Consider the following 7315-nt stretch of genomic DNA (forward strand, 5'->3'; position numbering starts at 1 on the left):
AAGAGAGAAGAGGAGAGAAGAGAGGAATGGAGGTTGAGGAGAGAGAGAAGAGAGGGAGAGGAGAAGAGATTGTTTCTGTGCTGATGTGTGTGTGTGTGTGTGTGTGTGTCTGCAGCAGCTCTTCGATAACAAGCGTACGGTTTTCCTGCTGCGTGTGTGTGAATCCTGATCTACACCATGCCACCACAGCTGCCTCCATGGCAACTTGGCTCTCGTTCACTAACGAGCTTGTTAATGTAATTGCGCCCCCCCCACGGGGCAGGCGCACGCGCGCGCGCCTGCCCGCCCCCTCCCGTTTCCAGGATGCAGCCATGGCTGTCACCAGACCCTTCTAGTCACAAGGCCGCATAGTAAAGACACCACAACCCCAGACATCACAAGGGGGGGGGGGGGGGGGGGCATCAACCTAGTACACAAGTATCTTTGCATCGTGGAAAAATAACAATAATATGCGATATGCACCATGACAACCAGGAAAGAAGGCTAGACACAGTCGGAGGTGTGTGTGTGAGCCTCTGTGTATGTGCATGTGTGTATGTGTGTGTGCATGTGTGTATGTGTGTGTGTGTATGTGCATGTGTGTGTGTGTGTGTGTGTGTGTGTGTGTGATAAGGGATTCAGCTCTGACATAACAGGTTCATTTTGTGTTGCTGTGTAAGCATGAAGTCAAGCTGATGTTATTGTCACCAAGAGAAGTAATGATAACACACGCAAACACACACACACACACACACTCAAGCACACACACACTTCTCAGCTAACACTCCTCCAGGTCCCCAAACAATATTCACCTTCTCACCAGGCCCCCTAACAATATAAAACCTGCCTCTAATTGGCTCCTTGACTGTCCTACAAACGTCTAATTGGCTCGACTGGACTTGCTGGGACGTTCTAATTGGCTGGGAAGAGAGGTGAGAAATGCTTCAATAACAGGCCAGCACAGCAGCCTGTTACCGTGGCGATGGCATGAGAGGAAGGAGATGGTCAGTTTGGTCTGAAGCTCCTCCCCCTCCCTCTCTCTCTAACTGTCTCGCTCTATATATACACATCTCTCTTTCTTGCTTTCTTTCTATCTATCTGTCTGCTTCTATGTCTATCTATTTATCTCTATCTGTCTGTCTATCCATCTACGTCTTGCTGTCTCCACCTCCCTCCCTCCCTCCCTCCACTCTCTCTCTCTCCCTCCACTCTTCCTCCAGCCATCTTGCGTGCCAAAAGGTGTTCTTCTTACAGTGGGTGTTATGACAAGGTTCACTTATGGCTCACTTCTTCAAGACCTCCTCCTCTCTCTTTCTCTCTCTCTTTCGCTCTCTCTCCATCTCTCTCTCTCTCACTCTGGGATTGTCTGTCATTTTGTTGATGTGCAGGGATATCAGATTGAAACCACAGCCTGGTGTGTGCTGTGAGGTGTGTGTGTGTGTGTGTGTCTGCATGTGTGCATACGTTGTGTGTGTGTGTGTGTGTGTGTGTGTGTGTGTGCATGCATACCTGCATGTGTGTGTTTACCCTGCACCCAGCTGAATATTCACACCCACGCGTTGATATTTACCCAGAAGCCCCATGTAACCCCTTCTCTGCCAGCTGTCTGTCACCTGTATAAACACACACATGAACACACACACAAACCCACACTGACACACACGCCAACACCCACATTCACACATGAACACACGCACTGACAGAAACCCGCTTCAACATACACACGTTTACACACACACACACGCACTAAGGTAGCGCTGCAGGAATCATATGCCTTAGTTCCCTGAATCATCCCTGTGATGATTGTTATTCTCTATCTGTGAGTGTGTGTGTGTGTGTGTGTGTGAGTGTGTGTGTGTGTGTGTGTGTGTGTGTAGATTTGGAGATTCAACAGGCCTTTGCTGGAGACAGTTAATCTGTACTTTGTGTGTCTTCCTGTCTCCACACACACACTCATAACTCCTCCCCCCTGTTTTGTTACCCTTCAACTCACCTTGACATCAGTGGATCTATCCCTCTCCCCCATTTCTCCCTCCCCCTACCCTCCCGCACTCTCTCTCTCTCTCTCTCTCTCTCTCTCTCTCTCTCTCTCTCTCTCTCTCTCTCTCTCTCTCTCTCTCTCTCTCTCTCTCTCTCTCTCCCTCCCTCCCTCCCTCCATCTCTCCCCCATGTCTCGGTCTCTCTCTCTCTCTCCCTCCCTCCATCTCTCCCCCCTTGTCTCGGTCTCTCTCTCTCCCTCCCTCCCTCCATCCCTCCCCCCATGTCTCGGTCTCTCTCTCTCTCTCTCTCCCTCCATGTCTCTCTCTCTATCTCTCTCTCTCTCCCTCCCTCCCTCCATCTCTCCCCCCATGTCTCGGTCTCTCTCTTCATCCCAGTGATAGTGATCTGTCAGCTTTCTCCCTCATGGTCTCCTCCCGATCCTGTCTCCCCATCTCTCTGGCAGACAGGCAAACACACACACACACACATCAACACTCCAACATTCTAACACAGAGACACACACACATCAAGACTCTTATATTAACACAGATTCCAGGGACACACACACACACATCAACACACACATATTAACACAGATTTCTCTAATCTGCTCTCTCACTTGGTTCGTCTGATCTGGTCTTGCAAACGCACATTGTGCCAAGGCAGGAGTGTGTGTGTATGCGTGAGAGAGAGAGAGTGTGTGTGTGTGTGAAGGGGGATGGGAGGCTGTTTGTGTGTGTTTGTGTGTGTGTTTATAACTATCTTAAGGTTTAAGGGTCATGTGTTGGGCTGGGCCAAGACTGGAAGTCTGTTTACCTTAACCACAGCTTTGTGTGTGTGTGTGTGTGTGTGTGTGTGTGTGTGTGTCCACTCGAAACGATGAGTGAGAACCATATATGTATATGTCTAGGTAATAGTTTCACAAACACACACATGCACACACACCTGAGGTATGTGTAGAGCATGTTGACAGCTCAGTCTTCCGGAGCCGAGTGCACCAGCTGGGCGTAAAAAGTTGGTCTTAACTCATATGTCGGTCTTAGCTACGTCCGACTTTGTGATTTGAATTTACACCGAGTGCACCAAGCTTGACAGACCACGGTCGTAGCTACGCCTGGTTTTAATATTGTGAAAATGCGAAAGCGTCGATCGTTGCCAAGCAACATATTTAAGATCCTATCCAAAGCGCACTTAGCTAGCCTATCTCCCTTCAAAACAAGCCATGGATTAAAAAAAAAAAAGGAAAGAAAAATATATTTTACTGATAGAGAAATTAGAAAACGTCTAGTTATTTACTCAGAATAGAAGCGTGCTCACAGGGAAATTTAATAATATCAACACAAACAAACAGAAACAATCAGTTTGAAATCAATCACCAATAAAATTAACAGTGGATTTGTGCGATCACGGACAACTTTTTCTCGCCTTAATGTCCTTTCCATATGTTGCCTATAAACAAGACGTGCTGCATGTGCGATCAAACTGTTGTACATTATAATTACCATGGATATTAGTCCGATTTTCTAATTTACGCCTGCTCCCCACTAGGCATCAAATGTACACCCAGGTGCAGCACATAAAGGGCTTCAGTCTAACTGGTGCACTAGTCGTGCAGACTGAACAGTGCAACACCCTTCCTGTGGTTCCACATTCTTGCCCTTCCTGCTATAGGTTGTCACCAATGCGCACACACATACACACACACACACAAACAGAAACAGACACACAAACACACCCACACAAACACATACACAGACAGACACACACATAGGGTTGCAAAATTCCGTGAATATTTAAAGTTGGAAAGTTTCCACGGGAATTAACAGGAATATACAGGAATTAACGGGAATTAACAGGAATAAACTGGAAATTTTGGGGTAATTCAACTGTATTTACCTTGTCATAAGCAGACATGCATGCAAACATTTATAATACAACTTTTCTGTGGACATACATACATTCTACTCTCACTGCTGTAAAAAGTTAGTATACTGTATACAAATAAACTTGGTATTAAAGGTGACATGACATGCTGTTTTTGGATGCTTTTATATAGGCCTTAGTGGTCCCCTAATACTGTATCAGAAGTCTCTTTCCCGAAATTCAGCCTTGGTGAATCAATCAATATGCTAGGTAATGACAAACAGTGTTGGGAAAGTTCACTTTCTACATGAACTAGTTCAGTTTATAGTTCACAAATTTTAAATAAACTAGTTCAGTTCATAGTTCATAATTCAAAATGTAACTAAGTTCACAGCTCCAAATTTACATCTCTATCTGTCTGCAATACCGCTCTTGGCCTCTACACAATTCGGCGCTCTCATACTTGCCAGGCATAGGGCTGAAACGTTCAGACGCAACACTGATGACAAGGACGTTCAAAAACAACAGAACGTTTTACGTTTAGGTTTATGTTTCGGGAAGACAATGTTCCCAACCAGCTGCATTCAGGGTCCAGCTGAGCTGGGCGTGCATACTACATTGAAGTTCCCTGTTATATGCTTTTGCAAAATTTACAAGCCAAAATTCCTGTGGAAACTTTACCGGAAACTTTACCGGAAACTTTACCGGAAACTTTACGCCCCTTTGCAACCCTACACACATACACACCTTAGTATCAATATGGAGTCTGAAAAGGGGAATGTAAGGAGGACCACCAGGTCACACACACACACACACCTCCTATCAGGGACAGGTCAGAGGTGAGAGGACGGGGCTGGCAACTTCCTGTGATCAACAGGAAATGACTTGCTACCCATGTTGTGATGGTGTGTAAAGACTAGAGGAGGTCACATACATGTCAGAGACCGACGCCAGCCAGACTTCCAAATAACGTCCTACTGTTCCATCCTGTCTCCAGACTCAAACTAGCCCCCTCTTCACACTATAGATGTGTACTAGCCCACCCCTCCATAACTGTGTACTAGGATAACTTCCTGCCCCAGACTTGAACCCACGCCTGACACACAACCCATCTGATTGGACGGCAACAGACTCCCAGCCCCTCTATCTCTCTCCACCTGGTAGATCAGCCAATCACAAGCAGGCAGCTGCGTGCCAGAGCGAGATTTGGATAAAGGTATGTTTGTTTTTATGAAAAGCAAGTGATCTAAGGATGAGGTCTGGGGTGAGTGTGGGGGTTCTCTGAGGGGTATGTGTGTTTGTGTGTGTGTGTTGGGGGGGGGGGGGGGTTATATGTAGGATCTGGGGAGGATGTGGGAGATCTCTCCCGTGGTTTAAGCTGCTCTGGGTCCATAGTAGGATCAGGAGGAGGACTGACCCCTGGAGAGAAGAGGTTCAATTACCCTCTAAACCCTGCTGTAGATGGAGCCCTCCTCTCTCTCTCTGTCTCTCTCTCTCTATGTCTGTCTCTCTCTCTCTCTCTCTAAACCCTGCTGTAGATGGAGCCCTCCTCTCTCTCTGTGTCTCTCTCTCTCTCTCTCTATGTCTCTCTCTCTCTCTCTCTGTCTCTCTCTCTCTCTGTCTCTAAACCCTGCTGTAGATGGAGCCCTCCTCTCTCTCTGTCTCTCTCTCTCTCTCTCTCTCTCTCTCTCTCTGTCTCTCTCTCTCTCTGTCTCTCTCTCTCTCTGTCTCTCTCTCTGTCTCTCTCTCTCTCTGTCGCTCTCTCTCTCTGTCGCTCTCTCTCTAAACCCTGCTGTAGATGGAGCCCTCCTCTCTCTCTGTCTCTCTCTCTCTCTCTCTGTCTCTCTCTCTGTGTCTCTCTCTCTCTCTGTCGCTCTCTCTCTAAACCCTGCTGTAGATGGAGCTGTTTCCAAGTCACTGTATATAATCAAATGCAACACGGTTCATGGGACTGCTCTTCAGGAGTGACAAAACACGCCAAAGCTCCACCCTTTAAAAAAAAAACTGCTTCCTGGTCAAACGTTGTGGGTGAGGGATTCTTTATGAATGTTTATTTTGGTTCACTTCCTCAAAAGCTCAAAGTGATACATGAATACAGCCAAACTGAACGTTTTTGACCACTATAGGGGCAAGAATGTTACATGTGAAAAGGACAAACATAAACCTTTGGCAAAGATTTCAAGGTCGGGATTGATGAGTTTAGTGTGCGTATTAATCTGTGTCTCATGGGTTGAGCCAACATGAAGAGGTTTTGGTGTCTAGTTCCACTTGAATGGCGAACAGGAGCTGCTTATAGCCTGGCTGTGGAAACAGGCCACGCCCCTCCCCTCTCTCTGTTACAGGAAGGGATTGTGGGTAATAGAGGCTTAGAGAGCCTGATTCCCATGACCACCCCTTGGTTCTGAGACCAGTGAGTGTATGCGTGTGTGCGTGTGCGTGTGTGTGTGTTCCTGGGACCATATGAGTGGAGGGGAACCCCTGCTGAGACATGAGTGTGTGTGAGAGGCTAAAGAACTCACGCGAGCATTCCTGCGGGCCAGTCAACACACATACACACACGTCACGTTAGACACACACACAACGGCACACAGAGCAGTAAGTGAGGAGACACAAACTCACCTGAGGGCCCAAGTCCATGAGAGAGAGAGAGGGGGGGGGGGGGGGGGAGAGACGGAGAGAGATGGGGAGAGAGACAGAGAGGGGGAGGAGGGAGAGAGATGGGGGAAGAGAGAGGGAGGGAAGAAAGGACCCCTTCTTTTCAACAGACAGAGAGAGACAGACAGAGAGGAAGAGAAACAGAGACAATAAGGTACATAGTTGTTGCTGTGACCATGTATGGATGCAGTGTCTGGTAGTACTCTGACACACAGTCCTAAGGAGGTTGTGGTCAATGTGTGTGTGTGGATGTGTGTGTGTATGCACAGGCCTAAAGCCTATAGATCATACAGAGTCAAGTCAAGGTCATCGTACAGAATACTCACACAAACTCACAGCCCAGTGTGAGACCAGTTCAAATATCTTTCATTACCCAGAACCAGTGCTCCGTGTCGCCATAACGACCCTCCAACAAAACGCTCATTATGCTAATGAGGCATGGCCGACCTTTTTATGATAGCCGACACTTGAAGTGACAGCAGAGTGACACACACACACACGTGCACACACACCACACTATTTCCCCTTTTGTGACCTCTGTGAGTTTCTCTCTTCTACTGCAAATGCACACACACACACACACAGTTGTCACACAGACAAATAGGTTGTGCGTCAGCTTGTGTGATTGTGTGTGTGTATGCATACGTGTGTATGCGTGTCCCTCGTGGTAACAGGTAATAGGTTATTAACAGGCACATTAAACACAATTAATACTGATGGGCTCATGTAACGACCCTTGCAGAACAAAGGAGAGAAGGGGTGGGAGGGGGAGAAGGGGAGGAGAGGAGAGGAGGAGAGGGAGTCTGTGTGACTGAGCTCATTTGAATATGAAAACATG

This window comes from Osmerus eperlanus, chromosome 20 (assembly GCF_963692335.1).
Source record: "Osmerus eperlanus chromosome 20, fOsmEpe2.1, whole genome shotgun sequence".
Classification (NCBI taxonomy): Eukaryota; Metazoa; Chordata; class Actinopteri; order Osmeriformes; family Osmeridae; genus Osmerus; species Osmerus eperlanus.